The sequence below is a fragment of the Balaenoptera acutorostrata genome, chromosome 8 (genome assembly GCF_949987535.1).
Source record: "Balaenoptera acutorostrata chromosome 8, mBalAcu1.1, whole genome shotgun sequence".
Lineage (NCBI taxonomy): Eukaryota > Metazoa > Chordata > Mammalia > Artiodactyla > Balaenopteridae > Balaenoptera > Balaenoptera acutorostrata.
The window spans coordinates 12340165-12362099 of NC_080071.1; the positions used below are offsets into that span (position 1 = coordinate 12340165).

At 40.7% G+C, this 21935-nt stretch overlaps 1 long non-coding RNA gene across 4 annotated transcripts in view; it reads right to left on the bottom strand.

The window, feature by feature from the left end:
- The window catches only part of LOC103005097 (uncharacterized), a 228767-nt gene that overhangs the window by 145015 nt on the left and 61817 nt on the right, over positions 1-21935 (bottom strand). Inside the window, exon 1 of one of the 4 annotated variants that reach the window (XR_009009112.1) lies at positions 7-94. The exons of the other annotated variants lie outside the window; for them this stretch is intronic. This is a non-coding gene — a long non-coding RNA (uncharacterized LOC103005097). Of the gene's footprint in view, positions 1-6; positions 95-21935 lie in introns of those variants that run through there. 4 annotated transcript variants of the gene reach the window in all.

The window sequence follows — 21935 nt, forward strand, 5'->3', positions numbered from 1 at the left end:
ACTCACCAGCGCCGCCGCGCTCGCCGGGCCTGTCCGCGCGTCCAGCCGGCTCCCTGCTCCCGGCTCCCGGTCCCGGCTGGCAGCTCACTGGCGGCGGGCTGGCGTTGGTGCGGCTCCTCCCCGCCCCGAGCCACCTGGGACGCCCGGGAAGGGGCGGGGCCGAGACAGGTGGGCCCCGCCCGCCGCGAGCAGCCCGGGCCTCGGGCTCTTCGGGAATTCTCCGCGGGTGGAAGGGAGGCCCCGGCGGCCGCGTAATAGGGCACACCTGGGACGGTTAGTTCTCGGGAAGCGGCGGGGAGCCCGGGCCCGGCCTGTTTCCACACAGCCTGGCCCGCTGGGGAAGTGGCTCGCAGAGCGTGGGAGCCGGACCCCGCTGAGCAGGAAGAGGGGAGGCCAGGCCCTTTCTTTGTGGGCTGTAGAAACCGAGAACCGAGACCCTCAGGGTGAATATGATGGGGCCAAAGGCAAGTTACTTCAGAACTGGAAGAGCTCAGAAAGGCCTTTTCCCACCATTCCACCCTCCCCATCCCCACTTCACACACCCCTTACATGATTCTCCCCCTTTTTAAAATCATGGCTCTAAACTATAAATAAGGTCATTTCAGATAGTCACGTCCTCCCCACTTCTAGACTGTCAGCCCCAGGCGGGGCAGGAACCTCTCCTGTCCATGTTCAATCACCAGAGGTGAACAGAGCCAGGACAGTTAATACCTGATGAACAAATGAGGTGTGACCCAGTCCTTTGAGTCCAGCCTCCTACTGGGCCCCGCAGGCCAGAGGCTCTCCAGCAAAACTCTCTCAATGAGCCCAGAGTCAAGGTGCCTGGCTTCCAGGCCACCCCTCCTCTCTGTACTGCTTACCTCCCCTCCGAATGGCAGTCAAGAAGCTGGCTTGTAGGAGGTCTACTCACCTTTGGAAGCTGTGTAGCAAATCTTTAACTTCTTAAGATGTCACAGGCAGAGGAACTCAGACATATAATGCTGTCCTGCCAGCCTTGCACTGCACAGACAGAGCCCAGACTTTGGGCGACTGACCCAACATCCCACAGCTGATAGCAGAGCTGATTCTGGGGCCCTGGAGGGCTGCTGGGACCTATGGCCGGGAAGTTTTCAACTTCTGCAGAAATGGGGCTTGGGTCTGGTCTGAGTTCTCTAGTCCATGGCCTTTCCAGGCCTCTCAGAAGTCAGGTGTGACCTGAGCCATTAGCATTTACTGAGGCCCTGACACTTTCAAAAACAAAGATGTGTCAGAATAGGATAGGAAGAATGTGGTATATTTTTTAAAGTGTTCCATTGAACAAATGAATGGTCTTCACACACACACACACACACACACACACACACACACACACACACACAGGAGATGATGTGTGATGCTGCTACTCACACGTTAATTTCAAGACTCATTAAAGAAATCCATTCCAAGCCCGGTACAGGAAACACTGTACAACTTTAAAGTTGCATGGAGACCATTCCTCCCTGGAACTATTTCAGTACACTCCAGAGACTGCACATTGAACCTCAGAAGCCATAACTGGAGGCTGTCTGTTAAGGTGAAGTCACGGCCAAGTGGCCTGCCCACCCCTCCCCCCAACAATAGGCTCAACACTCTCAAGGCCTGGACCCCATTCCCCTTCATCAGTGAGTCCTGCACAGATGGGTGTTTAAGATGTGCTGTTGCCTGGCTGACCACGTCACACTGGGCAAGGCCAACCTGGAAAAAAGTCACAGAGGTTGCCCCACCTAGGTGTGCCCTCCTCCAGCTGCCCTCTGTGGTGGTGTGGAGGCTGGCGTCCCGGGGTGGAGCTGTGAAGAAGCCTGCCCTTGGGACAGCTACTTGCACCAGCAGGTGAGGCTGAGCTCAGGAGCCCCTCTGGGTCTCACCCACGTGGGACCATTGGTGGTTCAACGGTGTTCACTCCCACCCAGCCCTTCTTGTGTGTCGGTTTCAGTCTCTCTCTCTCTGTCTCCTATCGGGGGAGGAGAGCTTGTCCCAGGAAGCACTTCAGGGAGTGGGGAAGTAGGACAGGGAAGGGAGCACACCCCTTAGGAGAACACAAATGAGCAGGTTACCTACGGACAACTGAGGCTTAATCCCCCTGGGACCTTGTGAGAAACTGTGAGAAACCTCAGCAACGTCTCCTTGAGGGGTGAGGAAGCTGAGGCATTTATCCACCGACCCCTGGTACAGACATGCAGCCCCTCTGGGCTGCCCTGTGCATTGACTGAACAACTCCTGCTCCTTCCAGAGAGATCTACCTGGTGCCTCGTTGGGCAGGAATTGTCTGCATGTGACCTCTGGGCGTAGAACAGCATGTCATTACTTTTAACATTAAATGTCATGGTTTCTCCCTCCATCTATCACAAATAGCTTTATTCTTCTCTCCCTCCTGCTCCCCCTCCTGCGATTTCTCCACGAACTTCAACAGTGTTCACTCTGCCCAGGAATCTAGAACGAATTTGATCATCTTCTCTTGACAGAAATCCAGGCAACCTCAGTCCACAAACAGTCCTCTTATTTGGGGAGTAGTTGTCACTGCCTTTATGCTGTTGAATCACTGGCGATCAGGCCACTCGGCGCCATGCCAGCCATTGCTGGAAACTCCACAGCGATGTGTCGATGGGCACGGCACTAAAGTCCCATAACCTGGGCCTGGGGTGATACGTGTCCACTAGAGAAGGGAGTTTTGGTGATCTAGGTCCTGGGTTAGAGATGAGAAGTCTTCAGTTGTTTTGCTCATTTAATGTCATTCTGAGCTTCCCCGGAACTGGGTTCCTAAAGTTACCGGCTCTTTGGGGTTTTAAGTACACACATTCCCCCCAGGCATTCCTATGATGACACAGCAGGTAGATGGGTCTGAGGAGTTTCCAGTCTTGGCTACACACTACAGCTAGAATGAGTCCTCCTCCTCCCACCTCCATATCTCAGCCCTTGAGATCACATGTGACCCTTTTTTTTTCAGTGTCCCAAGGCTGGACATTCTTTTCCTGCCCCAGCGTGAATGACATGATTGTAAAGCTAAGCCTCCATCTTCTCACAGGGCTCTACATCTCCAAGAGATGCACCGAAGAAGAGGTAGGACTTAAGTAAACTCCTACCCAAGACTAACTCTTGCTGATCCTTCTGCATGGAACACTTTCCGTTTACTCAGTCAAGTTCCAAGACTATGAGAGAGCCAAGTAGTTATAAGGGTGAGGGTGAGGATGTGGTAGTAAATAAGGATAGAGACGTATGAATTGAGATAACCCCTTTGGAGATTAAATAAAGAAAAAGTTGGAAAGAAAGCTGGAAAGACAGAAGAAAAGGCAGAGACACAGAAGAAAGGAACAAAAAGAGGAAGTACATCTCCTTTTGTAAATCTTTACTATAATGAGAAAAACAGGGCTTATTTTCACAAAGGAAATACATGAATCAGTGCAAAGTACCGTGGCTGCAGAGAGCCACGCAGGGAAGTGCTCAGTGATCATAGGTACGTGGTGGGCCACAGGAAGTGTATTACCATTGCTACTGTTGAGCAATCTAGCTGTATCATTTTTGGAGGCAAAATCTAGATGTTGTCCTTTAAGATTTCTGCTACCGCAATTACTATATATTGAATATACTGCCAATTCACCATATTTTTTTCTTTTTAAAGTGTATGTTTGTATACCAACTTCCTCTTCCTTGAACTGAGATACAATTTATCCACTCCTGTTTTCCACTGAAGTAACTGGAAAAGGTGATAGTACATGCAGCCATACGAAGTAGCAGCCAAGAGAAGAGGATTGAACCAGAAACTTCCGATGGTGCAGCTAGTGCCAACTGTGATATCCCTGTTTTATTTGTTGCCCTAGAGTGAATTGTTACAACATGCCAAGAAATGCTATGCTCAGTTTAGTGTTGGTAGAGGCTGTTATGAACTGAATGTTCCTCTTGCCCTCCCCCCCCATTCATATGTTGAAATATCAACCCCCAATGTGATGGTATTAGAAGGTGGGGACTTTGGGAGGTGATTAGATCATGAGGGTGGAGTCCTCATGAAAGGAATTAGTGCCCTTATAAAACGGACTCCAGAGAACTCTCTTGCTCTCTTTCTACCATGTAAGGATACAGTGAGAAGTTGGCAGCCTGCAAGCCAGAAGAGGGCCATCACCATACTGGCACCCTGATCTCAGATTTCCAGGCTTCAGAACTGTGAGAAATAAATTTCTGTTGTTCATACACTGCCCAGTCTCTTGCATTTTGTTGTATACAGTAGCCTGAACTAACTCAGACAGAGACCAACTATCAAATGTCTCAATATTTCTATGAATGCTGCAGGAACCTCTACAACCTTCTGGTCTAGTCAACTCCTTGGCACATTTTGGCAAGCCAGTAAATTCTCTTCATTTTTTTTGTCCTAGAAGCATTAAGACTCTCTTTTTCAGGGCACTGCTATTCAAAACTTAGTTTTAAGAGTGGGTCTGATCATTTTTCTTACTCATGTCATTATTTTAACTCTTACTTTTCATGAGAAACAGATGGAGAAAATAAACTATTATTCTGTCTTAGATCCTGGATTCAAGAGGTTACAGCTTTATTTCCTTACCAGACTACATTAGTTGTCCTCTTTTGACTGTCTACATCCATTCACTCAACAAATCCTTCTTGAGTACCTACTATATGTCAGACACTGAGGGTGTAACAACTCAACCAACACTGGGGGTGTTGGTCTTTGTAACAACAGGTCCCACCCTAAGAGCAGCAGAAAAGACCAAAAAAGAATACAGATACCAAAATACAAATTTCCAAAAAGTCAGAGTACATGGAAGGGGCACCTATCATATTATAAATGTGACTGGCCTCACCTTTAGAGTGTCCTTTTCGATGAATGTGTAATGAAGATGTTTTAAAATTTGAAACCATGCTGTAGTTTGCTTGTTTAGCTTGCAAGCATGAAGGAGGCTGGGCTGCTTGCTTAAGGAGCTATGCTGGACCACTTGAGTTCAAGTTCTAACATATACGCTCCTCTTTAATATTACTTCATCTGGCCCATAACATGAAGAGAACAGAAAGTTTCTTCAGACTACACTTATAAACTACATTTGAGTGTGATCATCTCATTTCAAAAGGGCCTATGGGTACATGTTGCTGCTTTGTTCCTGAACAAACTCAGATGCATGCTAATTGATTAAAATAGTTCTATGACTAATTTCTCCTTTAAATTGAAAACAAAATCTCCATCTGTACATTTATTAAATTTATTATATTGACTTGGTTTAGGGAGAGTTGAGGAACTTCAAAGCTAGATATATGACATGCATTTAAAAAAAATCTTTGGGCATATTTGATATTGCCATTGAGGTAGAGTTCATCATCAGTTTGCCCAAGCCTGTGTCAGAGACCTTCAGAAGAATGGCTCATAGCTTTCACAAATCATTTTGCTGCCAGAATGCTTTTGAGCTGGAAGGACCTAAATATTCAGGTCCACAGCTTTAGAACTAAGTTTTCACCCTCTAAGGGACCTTCAAAACTTGTTCTACCATCCCTGTTTCATCCCTGTTTATTTCTGATCCTTCCAAAAGTCTCACTCTCTTTCCCAAGTATCTGTCATCACCTGGACTCTTTTCTACATACTGCTTGATACATCTCCTAATTTCTCTTTTCTCTCCAAAGTCCTTCCTCTGTACCTAGTTTACCTTTGGGTTTCTAAAATTTCTCACCTTCCCAAGCCCTATTATCAATCTTATACCCTAGTGTCTTAATCCCTCGATCTCCTTAACCACAAACTCCTCTCATATTCATAGCCTAAATATTTGTGTTTTTTTTTTACTAGAAACTGTACCAAATTAAAATTCTCAATTTTAAACATCCCATCCTTTCATCACTCCCAACTCTACACAAGGCTCACTGATGCTTCTACCCTCACTGCCACAGATCTTCAAACTCATCATGACCTTCACTTAAGTGATCCCAACACTATCTCACAAGTTCCTTTGTGTCTTTACTTTGCTCTCTATCCATCTTTTCGTTCATCACTATACTGGGTATCAAGTGCACTCAAGTCTGTGCCCTCTCTCTAACTCTGTCACACCTGTCTGCAAAACTTCCAATTATCTTCAGCCATGTCATCTCATATTGGGAGAAAATCACAAAAACAGTCTTCATATAACAAACCTTGCTCATTTCCCTAATAAAGAAACTTTCCTACTTTTGAAGATAACAGCTTACTACCATCTTCTGTCTCCGTAAGCCTCTCTTACTTTCCAGTTGACAACATGCTTCATATTTCACTGAGAAATCAAAAGCTGTTGAACGGAGTTCTGAAATCTCCTCACGATAGAATCTAAAAGTTGATCTTCATCTGAACCTGTCTTCTTCCTCCCCTTCATTGTGGATTTGTTAACAGTGAATCTCTCATCTTTTTCACTAGATCCCGTTTCCCTTCTCTTCTGCACCTTCCATCTCTCTTTCTATACTATAAAATTTTTGAAAAATCTAGAACTAAAAAATACAATAACTTAAATGAAAAATTCACTGGGTGGATTTAATAGCAGATTGAAGATGGTAGAATAGAGAGTCAGTGAACTTGAAGATCAATAAAAAATATCCAATCTGGAGAACATAGAGAAAAAAGATTGAGGAGACATGAACATAGCCTTGGGGGCCTATCAAATGGTCTGGTATACGTGTAATTGGAGTCTAAAAAAAAGAAGAGTATGTGGCAGACAAATATTTGAAGAAATACTGGCCTAAATTTCCCAAATTGATTTAAAAAAATCAACTTAGATATTCAAGAAACTCAGTGATCCCCAAGCAGAATAAACACAAAAAAACCATACCTAGGCACATCATGGTCAAACTGCTGAAATCCAAAGATAAAGGAATAATCCTGAAAGCAGCCAGAGAAAGATGTCACATTACAGAGGAGAATGGTGCTACAAATGATGGCTGGACTTCCTATCAAAAACAATGGAAACCAAAAGACAATGACAAAAAACAAGACAACAGAGACCAAGTGACATCTTGAATGTGAGAGAAAAAGCAAATGTCTCTGCTCTGTATTTTCTATATACTGAATTTTTTTTAAAAATGAGGGTGGAATAAAGACATTTTCAGATAAATGAAAGGTGACGGAATATTTAGCCAGCAGAATTGTATTGTAAGAAAAACTAAATGCTTCAGGTTGGAGAGATATGAAACCATGAGGAAATTTGGATCTATAGAAAGGAATGAAAAGTACAAAACATGGTAAACGTGTAAATATAAAAGAATATTGTTTTTCCCTTCTAAGGACATCTGACTCTTTAAAACAAAAATGATAACATTTTAAGGTGGAGATTATGATGAATGTAGAAGTAAAAGATGGGATGACAATGGCACAAAAGAATAGCAGGCAGGCAAAACAAAAGTATAGCATTACGAAGTTTTACATTTGTGAGTGGGCAGTAGTAAGTGTGAAGTAGGAAATACAAGGAAAAAGTGAAGTTTGAGAGGTGAAATGTGAAATGATACAATATTAATTCTAATGAAAAGTGAAGATTGACAAGCCATGTACTAAGCTCTCTCCTAGATGGTTGGATCTGTTTCCAAAGCTTTGAAAGTCATCTCTATGTTGGTACATCCCAAATTTCTAACTCTACTTCAGATCTCTCCTCTAGAATCTAAAATCACATTTCCAGTTGTGTATTTGACCTAGTATACTGGCTCAATGGCATTTCAAACATCAACAAACCAAAATGGAATTCTTTTTTTTTTTTTTTTTTAATACTTCTTTCTTTCTTTCTTTTGGCTGCGCCAGGTCTTAGGTGTGGCACATGGGATCTCTGTTGTGGCATGCAGGATCTTTTAGTTGCAGCATGTGGGCTTCTTAGTTTTGGCATGCATGCGGGATCTAGTTCTCCAACCAGGGATCGAACCCGGGCCCCCTGCATTGGGAGCACGGAGTCTTACCCACTGGGCCACCAGGGAAGTCCCAGAAATGGAATTCTTGATTTACTCCCTTTCCTCCAATCCACTCCTTCCTTCTTCAGTCTTTTCTATCTCCATAAATGATACCACCATCCACCCAGCTCAAACCAGGAAGGTGGGGTCATTGTGGTTTCCTCACATCAGTAAGCCTTGTTTCTACTTCTAAAATATATTTCTACCACCACACCAATCTAGGGCAACCCACATCTAAGCTTCTCCCTAGTCACCCCACTTCTGGTCAAGCACTCATAGTGTGAATGATCTTTTAAAAATGCCAACAGAGGCTTAACACACCTTTGCTTAAATCACTTCAATGACTTCCGTGACCCCAGGAATAAAATCCATGCTTCTACCACAGCCTGAATGGCCCCTGCTTCGCTCTCCTCTTACTTACTGCACTCCAGGCACTCTGCCCTGCTTCTGTTTCTCACTCCCAGGGCTGGGGCCAATGTGAGGTGAATAACTCACAAAACATGAAAAATTTAAAGATAGGATCATTACCAGTGTTATGCCCAGCTATTCTGGAGAATGAGGCAAAAAGAAAAGTCAATAATACTGAACATGCCTTTATTTAAAAGACTGATATTTTGTTCATCACAGATGGGTCTTTGCATTAATTTTGATTTTGAAAATATTGCATTAAAGTATTATTTTTCTGAGTTTTTTGGCACCCCCTTGAATTCTGCAACCTAGATGAATGCCTCCTCCTAATCCTTACCCTGCTCAAACCAGCAAGGTCATTCCTGCTTCATGATCTTTGCTCATTCTTTTCCCTTTGCATGGAATCTACCATCCACCAGATCACTGCATGGATGGTTCCTTCTTGCTCTTATGTCTCAGCCTAAATGACACCTCCTTAGGGAAGGTGATCATCCTATCTTAATCCCACCTGGCCCCTCTTTACTCTTTATCATGGATAGCACTCTTTTTTTCTTTTAAGGGGTTTTCACAGCAATAATCATTTGGTTTCCTTATCTGTTCGCCTATTATCTGTCTTTCCTACTTATATACACTCCATATGAGGTAAGGGGTCTAGCATTATGCTCAGATCATAGGAGCCATTCAACACACCCTTTTAAATACACACTTTTAAAGTAAATTAATGAATAGGCTGAACCTGTATTGAATAATGCTCTACCTTTCCCTTCCTGGCCGTTGCTTTTTCCTCTATTGTGATCTCCCTGTGTAGCCTATAAAAGAATGAGATCTTCACGAAACAAATACCCTTGGAGTTTTCTCTAAAAACAAAACAAAACAAAACAGAACACGAAAAAGTTACATGGAAACCAAGCCAAAATACAATAGTTGGGGGAAGATGGGTGATGATCCTCTTAGGTCTGCCTCAGATTTTTATTTGTTCAGGATTTATGAGTTAGTAATTATTTCCATGATTGCACAAAGGCTTACAGTTAGAACTGCTGAATCCAATTAACAGCCGAGGCTATTCGATATATTCAGTAATTTTTTTTTAATTTAACCATAGGAAGGAACTCTTATTAAAATTTCAATATATAGAACCTGGCTTCTAGGTTTTCCCTTTATGTTTCTAAGATAATAAATCTACCGGTGGTTCATTCATTCATTCATTATTGAACGCCTACTGTATTGCAGGCAGTGCTCTCAGGGCTGGGCAAACAGCAATGAATATGTCAAAGTCTTTGCTTTATGGAATTTATCTTCTGGCACAGGGAGACACTGAGCAATCCAGGAAGAGATACTGCTAGGAAGGAAACTACAGCAACACAGGGAAATGGAGAGGGGTGGAATGGGCGTGAGTGATCGAGGGGAAGAACTTTAGGGACAGGGGTCAGCAAAGGCCTCTTTGACGACGTACCATTTGTGCAGAGGCCATTGAGGTATTTTGCCTTGAAGGCTTTGTCTTGCTTTGTCTTATATGTTATTCCAGTTAGTCATGGGTTGGATTCTCTGGCAGAAGACGCTGAAACAGACTTTGGGATGCATGATGTTAATTAGGGATCAACACCCGTGAAAGGAAGTGAGGGGGGAACAGGATTGGACAGAGGAGGCTACTGAAGTGTCATGCCTTGCCTAACCTGTGTCATTGCACAGGCCTTCTTAAAACAGCATTTCCTTCCTATAGCTTTATTCATCTAAAAGTTCAAATAATCGGGCTTCCCTGGTGGCGCAGTGGTTGAGAATCTGCCTGCTAATGCAGGGGACACGGGTTCGAGCCCTGGTCTGGGAAGATCCCACATGCCACGGAGCAGCTGGGCCCGTGAGCCACAACTACTGAGCCTGCGCGTCTGGAGCCTGTGCCCCGCAACGGAAGGGGCCGCGATAGTGAAAGGCCCGCGCACTGCGATGAAGAGCGGTCCCCGCACCGCGATGAAGAGTGGCCCCCACTTGCCGTAACTAGAGAAAGCCCTCGCACGAACCGAAGACCCAACACAGCCAAAAATAAAAATAAATAAATAAAAGTTCAAATAATCAATACACTGTTAAGTGAATCATTGAATAAATATTTAATAAGTATCAACTAAGTACTAAGCACTCTGGTAGGACTGAAGAGGAAGGAGAAGCACATGTTCTGCCCTCCTGTCCAGAGTGATAGACATGCACGTGAATAGTTTCAAATTAATGTGGAAATTGTATCTAAAAGGGGCTCTTGCAGTGCACCAGAAGGCACCGTTAAATGATCCACCTGGAAGTACGTTTTACAGCTAACCAACCCGGCAGGCTCATTGGTATGCAGGCTTCCTCAAAAATCAAGTATCCTACTGGAACACTATTAAAGTTATATTTTGTAAGAGGCAGAAAGTTAATAAACCCTGCCCTCAGAATCTCCCAGATCTAGAACATCTCTTCCACACTTTATCATTCAGGACTCTGGGGCTTCAGCTGATTAGTTTTGGGAACATTTGAACAGATAATGAATAAATAAAACTTTCAGGTTAGAGACTAGGTCCTATATTATTTTTCCACTTAAGCTCTCATAATTACAGCTGCACACAATGCATAGATACATAATTTCCCTACCCTAAGACATGTCTCTGAGAAGGAGTAATATGCAGATGCTTGGAAGGTATTCATATGTTACAACACAGTATACATAATCTATTTGTATTCAACTAATGTCTAAAAGGTCTGTTAAACAGGACCAAGGAGGCAGCTCTTTCCAACCTAAAATAAATCTAGAAATTCTAAAGAAATGAAGAAGGTGAAATAAGTTGAGTAAAAATAAACCTACTGAAGGGAACTGCATAAATTTGCATTTAGAAAAATCTAGAAGCTTTATTTTAGAAAGAGAATATATCAGCAATACAATTATTGTGACTATTAGTTTTCTGTGCATCTATTTTTCTTTATGCAAATAAGTACTCATTGAAGAGTTCTAGGAATACTTGAAAAATAAAAATACAAATACTACTCCTAATTTACACCCCAGAATAACTACTCCTGTCTTACAATATTATTTCTATGTATATTTTTCCATTTAATTTTTAAAAGTTGAGCATCTTTTTAAGTCAATACATAACGTAGAGGTGAAAAGAGAACTCAAGTTCTAGAACAGAAGTGTCACAAAATAGCAGAGAAACTATTTCAGCACTGTGAGTTTGAAGGGCGACTTGGCTGCGAAGGTCTTATATTAAATTTTGGCACTGCTGGCTCAAGCCACCCCAGCCTGTTTCAGTCTTTAATCCTATAGAGGAGACTTGATTTCCACCCCGGAGAAGACAGTGTGAACTCGTGTACTGAGAACAACTGGACTTATTTAGGGGGTTTTGTTTTCAGTACAAGAGTGTGGAGACAGTTCAGGAACAAAAACCTCATTATTGGAGTTGTTTTATTTTCTAATCCCTTCCTCCTCAGGGGCCTTCCTGAGTTAGGCATGCCTTTACTGAGAATCCCATTGAGCTAACCACTGCCTGGGAAGCTTGAGGCAAATCATCCATAGTTTGATGAAATTTGTCCTCAGATTAAAATAATATGCCCGTTTGCCAAGCAATATACAATTGTAGGCTAGATAAATGGGGCATGTTTAAAAGCACACATGCAGAACATGTTTCTGTGGCTTTTTGAGACCATTGTTGAAGAAGAAAAATTTTACCTGCAAGTCTGTTTGTCAACCTTCTAATACGTTTGGACAGAATCCTAAGACTGCATTTTACTTCTGCGCCTTTCCTAAGATGACATGTTTTGATATGAGAGCTTTGCACACAGAACTGCAATGCATAGACGTGGTGACATCAGGGTTCAATCTGAGGCTTAGCAGGAGACTGTGACAAGTTCACTTTGCAAGGTGCTGGATGAAGTTCCTTTTATCAGACAGGTACAAAACTGCTTTTTTTTTCCCCTCAATGGCAATGATTTAAGTCCAGAAATGACTTTTTCTGGAAAGCACTTTTCTAATATCTTTGCCTATGTCATCATTTCTTTTTTGTTGAATGAAAAAAGTCTGCCATAAAGGGGAATCAGTAAAAAGTCAGAATTGCCCTTATTCATTACATGGGGGAATAGAATGTTTTTTAATGTTTAAGTTGATTTTTTGGGGTTTGTTGTTGAACAATGCAATGTGGACCAAAACAATAATGAAATACTAAAGATCTGGTTAAAAATAGACTAGATTGATTAGAGTACATACACTATCATTTGAGAAGAATATTCGTAAGAGTACCAATCCTCCTTGATAAATTGTCACAGGAGCCAAAGTCTAAAATATAGTTGGGTCTCTATTTCTTGGGCATGTTATACATTCATGGAAAGGGAGGTGCTTCCCTAACACATTCTAAAAACTGAGTAGAACCCATCACTTTAGAATAATGGGGTTATAATTATGCTAAAACCCAGAACCTTGTCTGATTTCCATTGGTTTCTACTTAATTATGGGTTTTCAATATTTCACAAGCTGAGAGCATCAGCAGTTGACATGTAGGTTAATTTCCTGTCCCCAGGGATGTTGGAAAGATACTTCTGGAAGTGGGGAGGTTGGATCTAACTCTCCCTGAGTGACCAGCATGATCCCCTGAAACATGACATACAAGCATATGCATCCTACAACCATGTTCATAAGACCATTTGTTGCAGCAACTTAAGTCAGGCATCAGACTTAGGCAAATGTAAAAAAAATTTTCTTTACCCCACTCTTCACTGTCAGTTATTCCAGATAGAAATGAAGATTTAACAATAGAAATATAATAAGGATTTAAAAGTATTTTTTCACGCTGAGTGTCAAAGCCTTGGTTTTCGGACCTTAGCCATCATACTCTACATAAAGTCAAAATCTGACAGGTGAGTATTTCCCCTTTGGTTGTGAACATACTGAACTTGAACTAAGTCAGCGCCATCAGCATTTACAGTTTTTGAGGCATGTTACATATGTGTTCCCACCATAAGAAACAAAGTCTTGGAACAGAATATTGATTTTATGTTTTCTGATGATTCAGATACCATCAAAAAAGGATGACAAAGATTTTGATTGCACATCTGTTTGACTGCTTGCCAACCTTCTGAATAACCTCTCAGGACTTTGAGGCATTTTTGTTTAAAGGTACATCAAATGATTTTTTAAATGGCATGGTTAGAGATTATATAAGAGGCAATACTTCACTGTTATGACTTGGAGAATGAAGCTAGAATAAAGTCTCAAGGTATTTATTCTAGAATTCTCAACTTTGAGAGTATAAATGCCATTCAACCCAACACTCAGACTGAAATATATCTCCCGGCATCAGCATACTTGCCTGCTGGTGGATGTTCCTGCTTTGAGCTATGGAATGCCCACTCACTGAAAGACCGACTGTGGGCTCATCCCAAGCGTAGGGCACTGCTCTATGCACTTTGAGAATACTAACTCAAATGGGACGATAGAAAGTTTTTTGTCTAATAATGGGGTTTGTGAAGATTTAACTCTGGAGGAAAGATGGTTACTACCATGACAGCTCTACCTCCTTCTGCAGCTGTGTTCTCAGAAAAGCAGGTCTCCTTCTCCATTTAGAGGAAATTTAGTTTTATTGTCATGGACCTGGATTGATGGTAGATACAGTTTGTTGCCTACTCAACAGCTAACCCACCTTCTTCCTTGTTAACCGAAGCCTGTATGGGTGTCAGTGTGCTCAGGGAAGGGGAGCCCCTTCCAAACCCCCTAGGCTTCTGGGAAATGCTTTTGTCTCTAATAAGTAAGGCGAGCACATATCTCACTTTTCTGAGATAGTGCTGGTTTATGTGTATTGTCCTGGTAAAATTACTAATAATACTTTCTTTCACTTGAAAAAAATTCTAATTCAAGTGATAAACTCTATGGTCTTCCTGTGAATATGAGAGAAATCACTGCTCTACCTTCCGTTCTGTCTCTGGCAATGTAAAATGAGAGCGTGATGCTTGGGGCTGAGGCAGCCATTTTATGCCTAGGAGGGTAAGAGCCAAGAGAGAATCAGAGAATCAGATCCAGAACCAACTGAGTCTGGAACTGTAGTGCCTCTGGATTTGATAGTAAAAGTGAAGGTTTGTTTTTCTTAAGACACATAGGGGAACATTCTGTTACTTGCAAGGAAGGGTATGGAGGAAGGGAGAAACAGGGATGAGGCCTTTCCATGGAAAGGATTTTGAATCGCTCTGGGTAAGATTTCTGAGTTATATTTAGTATTATTTTCTCCATCCCTCTTTAGAAATTCTGGAAATTACATTTGTAATTTGAGAGGGAATGGTAGAAAATAGAAGAATCATGGTCTCCTGCTCAATGAAGAAGTTTGGAAATTGAAAAGGAGTAACATTTTCTCACCCCCTATGGTGGACCCCTCTTGGGACCAGTGGAAATTGGTGGCAATATGTCTAGGGATAAAGGTTCTCACTTCACACAATTGAACCACCACCACCCCTGCCCCAATTATCACCAGCTAGCTCTGGGGACTTGACAATTTGACTTTTACATCACCAAATTAGCTATGTTCAGAATTTACATTTTCGTTGTAGGTATTCTTCAGAGGAAGACATTTGGTTGAGAAACTATGAAAACTGCTATTGATTCTTTTAAAAATGTATAGAATAGAGAACATATTTCCATTTACCTATTTGAAATCACTTTAGGAAAATGATGACTGAAACAGAAAAATTCCATATGGCTTTGATTGAAAAATGACTCATTATCTAGCTAACCTATGTTCATGCAAAGCAAATTAAAACCCATTTAAAAAGACTGTTCTTGTATTAATACCGAATGCAAAATTGTTCAGGTATCCTCCAGTATATAGATTGATAAATGTCTATTACACCTTAGAAAGCAGAGCTACTGACTCCCAAGGGAGAAGCATACAGGGAGAGGACTAACATGTATAGAGTCTCTAGCACTATGCCTGGCATGTAGTTCAGTGGGGCGTTTCCTTTCTTACTCTCCTCTTCACTGTGTTATTAGATAATGATGTAGGTCTGACAGGTTTTGGCTTAGTAAGAGTTGGGTACTTATTGGATAGTTTTCTTTGCTTTAGACAATGCAATCTTCTTAACTTTGACTCTTAAGGAGAACAAGGTTCTTTTAATTTCTGCTTCTCTGGAAGTCCATAGAAGATGCTGCACTTATGGTCAGTTGAAGAGTAGCGGGTCAGTCCTTAGGTATTGATTTGTCTGAATGAGTTCAACATCCTTAAACATCTGTAGTGATCTGCAGGAACTAAAGAATTAGTCTTCCCAGCGCAATTTCCTATCTCCCCTATGTTGGGTCCATCTTGGGCTTACCTCTGTGGCAGGACAGACATTGTAATTGACAGCCCACTCCATGTAAGACTACATAGAGTGAAGAGACTGTCTAACTCTTGACACTTCACTAACAGTACATAAAAGTGCTCATTTCCCTGTACACTTGCAAAAAAAAAAAAATGGATATTGCTTTTTTGCATCTAAATGGCAAAGATTCTAAAAAACTAGTCTCTCATCGATGTTTTAGTTACTTCTTCAGTTACTGCAGAGGGTATATTTTTGTATTTTTTTTCATATTTTTGAATTGCCTGTTCTGTCTTCTCACTTTCTATCAGAGTATATTTTCTTTTTAGTTTGAATTTCTTTGCATAAGCAAAATTTTGTGTGTGTATGTTCATAAGACTGTGGTCCTAAGCTGGGCTTAGGCTTGGGGGAGTAATGTCAGCATCACCCCATGCCTGATGGGGAAAAGGAAGCCCAGATATTAATATTTTGAAAAAGGAAGATATTCTGATACCCCCAGCAAATTAATTAATTAGCCAGTAGTGAATCAATTCACCCATTTGTTATTCCACAAATATGTATTGAGCGCCTACCATTCTAGGCACTGTTCTGGGAGCTAGAGGACAGCTGTACTGAGATGACATGTCACCTGCAGCCTACATTGCAGTGGAGAAAGTACATGCGACCCGCAAATAGCCAAGTGATAGATGCTATGTCCAGTATAGATGAGCACCATGAAGAAAAATACAGCAGAGAAAGAGGATACAGTGGGACAGCGGTGGGGATAGTTTAGAGACTATGCCCTTAGCCTCACCATGAACATTATCTTTGCCTTTTGGACAAAGAAGGAATAATTGTCATTCCCTCCTTCCTTCCTTCCCTCCTTCCCTCCACCCTTTGCAACTGCAGGTAGGACAGATACAGCAGACTCAGTGAGGAGAGCTGGGGTTATTTTTTTCTCTTTCTTCATGGAAAAGCTTAAGCCTGATAAGTATTTTATTATCACTTCCGAGGAGATAGTTCAACCCTGTTGAAATTGGCTTATACTTGCAATGAACAAATATCTTTCCGGTGTCATCAGCCCTCTTTCTTCGTTGCTCAGTTCCCAAAGGCGCCTGAGATTTGCACTGAGTATGATGTGATCTCAGAGCTTTTGCATTAACACACTCAGCAAACGAGGCTTTTCTTGGTCTGTGTGTGCTGGCTCATCTCCATTTTTCAATAGATGTGTAATTAATTTTCAAGCATTCGCCTTGATTCAGTCACAGGCTCATGATGTCGAGGATAAAAATATTTCTTCTAAAATGAATTAATGCCCGTTCACTTCTGTCCAGCAGAGCCTCACCATCAGACCTCTTCTTGCAGCTCATTTTAAACTCAGCTTTTTAAAATTTGCTTGTCCTCATTTGAGCCTGTTTTCAAGGAGCAATCTTAGACCGATACTTTCATAGTGACCCTCACTTACCTTACCTGTGAAGTTCAAAGCTTCCAGTGCAGCGGGCTCTGTTCATCTGTATTTATATGCATTAGCATAATGTCCTCAGTGACCACTTGGATCCTCACTTTTTCTCTGGAAGTTTAAGCACTGCTTTCTTGAGATTGCTGGAGATTGGATCTAGGCATTTGTCATAGTACTTTAATATCAAAGTACAATCCACACTATTAACATTTAAAATGTGCCTGGCACACTAATCCCATTGTTTCCTTACTTGAGAATAAAGGATAAGAGGAAAAAAATAAAGTAAAAAATAATATTAAAGATACCTAATCCTCCTGCCTACAGATTTGGTTACCAGCAATATCTTCAGAGCAACAGGATTACAGTAACCTGCAGCAATAAAGTCAGACAAGAAGGGAGATCCTTTTCTGTTCCTTTCTTTTCTTTGCACCAAACCTTTGAGCCAAGTATTTTTTTCAACCACCCTTTAAATTGTTACTGTTTGCTTTCAGACATTGATTACCAATGCTAATGGTGGTGGATAAATTAAGAGCATTCCTAATCCAAAAATAACTTAAATTTCACTTTGAAAGGCATTGTGGTCTTTTAATTTTAATATAGGATAATTAAGATTCATAATATTTCACACACTGTGGTGTATCTAGTTAGATTATTTAAGGAAGTTACATGTGCTGAAGGGGGAGCAGTGACGTGCCAGCAGTGTAGACAGCATCAAGCACACCTGAATTCACAGCTAGGCTCTACCAGTGAGAGACAAGTGATCTCAGCCTGGTTGTTAAACTTGGAATGGTGCCAGTACTCACCTCCCGGGATATCTGAAGGGATTAAAAGAGATAAAAGCATGTAATCACTGATCAGCGTCCTCAGTACATGGTAAGATCCCAATGTTAGTTGTTGCTGTTGTCATTATTCAGATAAGTGTCAACTACTGCATATATGACTTTTCAAAAGGTTATAGATTAGACTTCATGTCAAATTCTTTTTAAAAAAACATTATTATAGACTTTGGAAAATGTATTATAAGGATAAGAAAACCAGACTAATGCCAGGAAATGTCAACTAAAAATTACATAAGTACTTCTCTGGATCACCAAGGCTAAATGTGGGGTTATGTAGGAGTTGATGCTGAGCTCATACATTTTTAATTGTTTTATAATTGTGTTGAAGGCAGGAATACACACTGAGGTTGTCAACTTTACAAAGAGAATCAAGAAACTCTTGGGCTCTCTAGTAGATTTATTTCAGAAAGCGAATGGAAGGCTCTGTGAGTGTTCCAAGAATGAGGTAGACAGATGAGCTTCAGTGTGACAAATACAAATAATGCATTTCTCAGTAACATATACAAAAGGTGAGCTAACAGCTTGGGATACAGGTCAGCCAGGCTGGCAATTTTCATCTTCCTGAAAGCTTCCAAAATTGCCCAGGAGGCTGGGCATGCAAGGGAAGGGTGCTTAGGCAATGCAGAGCTCACCCACTTCCTGTAGCATCACTGCACATTGAAACTTTCAGAAAGACTTAATGAACGGATCCACCAGAGGGCAGACAGCAGAAGCAAGAAGAACTACAATCCTGCAGCCTGTGGAACAAAAGCCACATTCACAGAAAGAGAGACAAGATGAAAAGGCAGAGGGCTATGTACCAGATGAAGGAACAAGATCAAGCCCCAGAAAAACAACTAAATGAAATGGAGATAGGCAATATTCCAGAAAAAGAATTCAGAATAATGATAGTGAAGATGATCCAAGACCTCAGAAAAAGAATGGAGGCAAAGATCAAGAAGATGCAAGAAATGTTTAACAAAGACCTAGAAGAATTAAAGAACAAACAGAGATGAACAATACAATAACTGAAATGAAAAATACACTAGAAGGAATCAATAGCAGAATAACTGAGGCAGAAGAATGGATAAGCGACCTGGAAGACAGAATGGTGGAATTCACTGCTGTGGAACAGAATAAAGAAAAAAGAATGAAAAGAAATGAAGACAGCGGAAGAGACCTCTGGAACAACATTAAATGCAACAACATTGGCATTATAGGGGTCCTAGAAGGAGAAGAGAGACAGAAAGGAACCGAAAAAGTATTTGAAGAGATTAGAGTCGAAAACTTCCCTAACATGGGAAAGGAAATAGCCACCCAAGTCCAGGAAGCACAGAGAGTCCCACACAGGATAAACCCAAGGAGAAACATGAAGAGACACATAGTAATCAAATTGGCAAAAATTAAAGACAAAGAAAATTTACTGAAAGCAGAAAGGGAAAAACGACAAATAAAATACAAGGGAACTCCCATAAGGTTAACAGCTGATTTCTCAGCAGAAACTCTACAAGCCAGAAGGGAGTGGAATGATATACTTAAAGTGATGAAAGGGAAGAACCTACAACCATGATTACTCTACCCATCAAGGATCTCATTCAGATTTCACGGAGAAATTAAAACCTTTAGAGACAAGCAAAAGCTAAGAGGATTCAGCACCACCAAACCAGCTCTACAACAAATGCTAAAGGAACTTCTCTAAATGGGAAACACAAAAGAAGAAAAGGACCTACAAAAACAAACCCAAAACAATTAAGAAAATGGTCATAGGAGCATATGTATCAATAATTACCTTAAATGTGAATGGATTAAATGCTCCAACCAAAAGACACAGGCTTGCTGAATGGATACAAAAACAAGACCCATATATATGCTGTCTACAAGAGGCCCACTTCAGACCTAGGGACACATACAGACTGAAAGTGAGGGGATGGAAAAAGATATTCCTTGCAAATGGAAATCAAAAGAAAGCTGGAGTAGCAATACTCATATCAGATAAAATAGACTTTAAAATAAAGAATGTTACAAGAGACAAGGAAGGACACTACATAATGATCAATGGATCAATCCAAGAAAAAGATATAACAATTATAAATATATATGCACCCAACATAGGAGCACCTCAATACATAAGGCAACTGCTAAAAAAGAGGAAATTGACAGTGACACAATAATAGTGGGGGACTTTAAAACCTCACTTACACCAATGGACAGACCATCCAAGTAGACAGTTACTAAGGAAACACAAGCTTTAAATGACACAATAGACCAGATAGATTTAATTGATATTTATAGGACATTCCATCCAAAAACATCAGATTACACTGTCTTCTCAAGTGCGCATGAAACATTCTCCAGTATAGATCACATCTTGGGTCAAAAATCAAGGCTCAGTAAATTTAAGAAAATTGAAATCATATCAAGCATCTTTTCTAACCACAATGCTATGAGATTAGAAATCAATTACAGGGAAAAAACATAAAAAACACCAACACATGGAGGCTAAACAATACGTTACTAAATAACCAAGAGATCACTGAAGAAATCAAAGAGGAAATCAAAAAATACCTAGGACAAATGACAATGAAAACACGATGATCCAAAACCTATGGGATGCAACAAAAGCAGTTCTAAGAGGGAAGTTTATAGCTATACAGGCTTACCTGAAGAAACAAGAAAAATGTCAAATAAACAAGCTAACCTTACACCTAAAGGAACTAGAGAAAGAAGAACAAACAAAACCCAAAATTAGCAGAAGGAAAGAAATCATAAAGATCAGATCAGAAATAAATGAAATGGAAACAAAGAAAACAATAGCAAAGATCAATAAAACTAAAAGCTGGTTCTTTGAGAAGATAAACAAAATTGATAAACCATTAGCCAGACTCATCAAGAAAAAGAGGGAGAGGACTCAAATCAATAAAATTAGAAACAAAAAAGGAGAAGTTACAACAGACACCACAGAAATACAAAGCATTGTAAGAGACTACTACAAGCAACTCTATGCCAATAAAATGGACAACCTGGAAGAAATGGACAAATTCTTAGAAAGGTAGAACCTTCCAAGACTGAACCAGAAAGAAATAGAAAATATGAACAGACCAATCACAAGAAATTGAAACTGTGATTAAAAATCTTCCAACAAACAAAAGTCCAGTACCAGATGGCTCCACAGGTGAATTCTATCAAACATTTAGAGAAGAGCTAACACCCATCCTTCTCAAACTCTTCCAAAAAATTGCAGAGGAAGGAAAGCTCCCAAACTCATTCTATGAGGCCACCATCACCCTGATACCAAAACCAGACAAAGACACTACAAAAAAAGAAAATTACAGACCAATACCACTGATGAACATAGATGCAAAAATCCTCAACAAAATACTAGCAAACAGAATCAATAGCACATTAAAAGGATCATACACCATGATCAAGTGGGATTTATCCCCGAGATGCAAGGATTCTTCAATATAAGCAAATCAATCAATGTGATACACCATATTAACAATTGAAGAATAAAAACCATATGATCATCTCAATAGATGCAGAAAAAGCTTTTGACAAAATTTAACACCCATTTAAGATAAAAACTCTCCAGAAAGTGAGCATAGGGGGAACCTACTTCAACATAATAAAGGCCATATACAACAAACCCACAGCAAATATCATTCTCAATGGTGAAAAACTGAAACCATTTCCTCTAAGATCAGAAAGAAGACAAGGATGTCCACTCTCACCACTATTATTCAACATAGTTTTGGAAGTCCTAGCCACGGCAATCAGAGAAGAAAAAGAAATAAAAGGAATACAAATTGGAAAAGAAGAAGTAAAACTGTTACTGTTTGCAGATGACATGATACTATACATAGAGAATCCTAAAGATGCCACCAGAAAACTACTAGAGCTAATCAATGAATTTGGTAAAGTTGCAGGATACAAAATTAATGCACAGAAAACTCTTGCATTCCTATACACTAATGATGAAAAATCTGAAAGAGAAATTAAGGAAACACTCCCATTTACCATTGCAACAAAAAGAATAAAATACCTAGGAATAAACCTACCTAGGGAGACAAAAGACC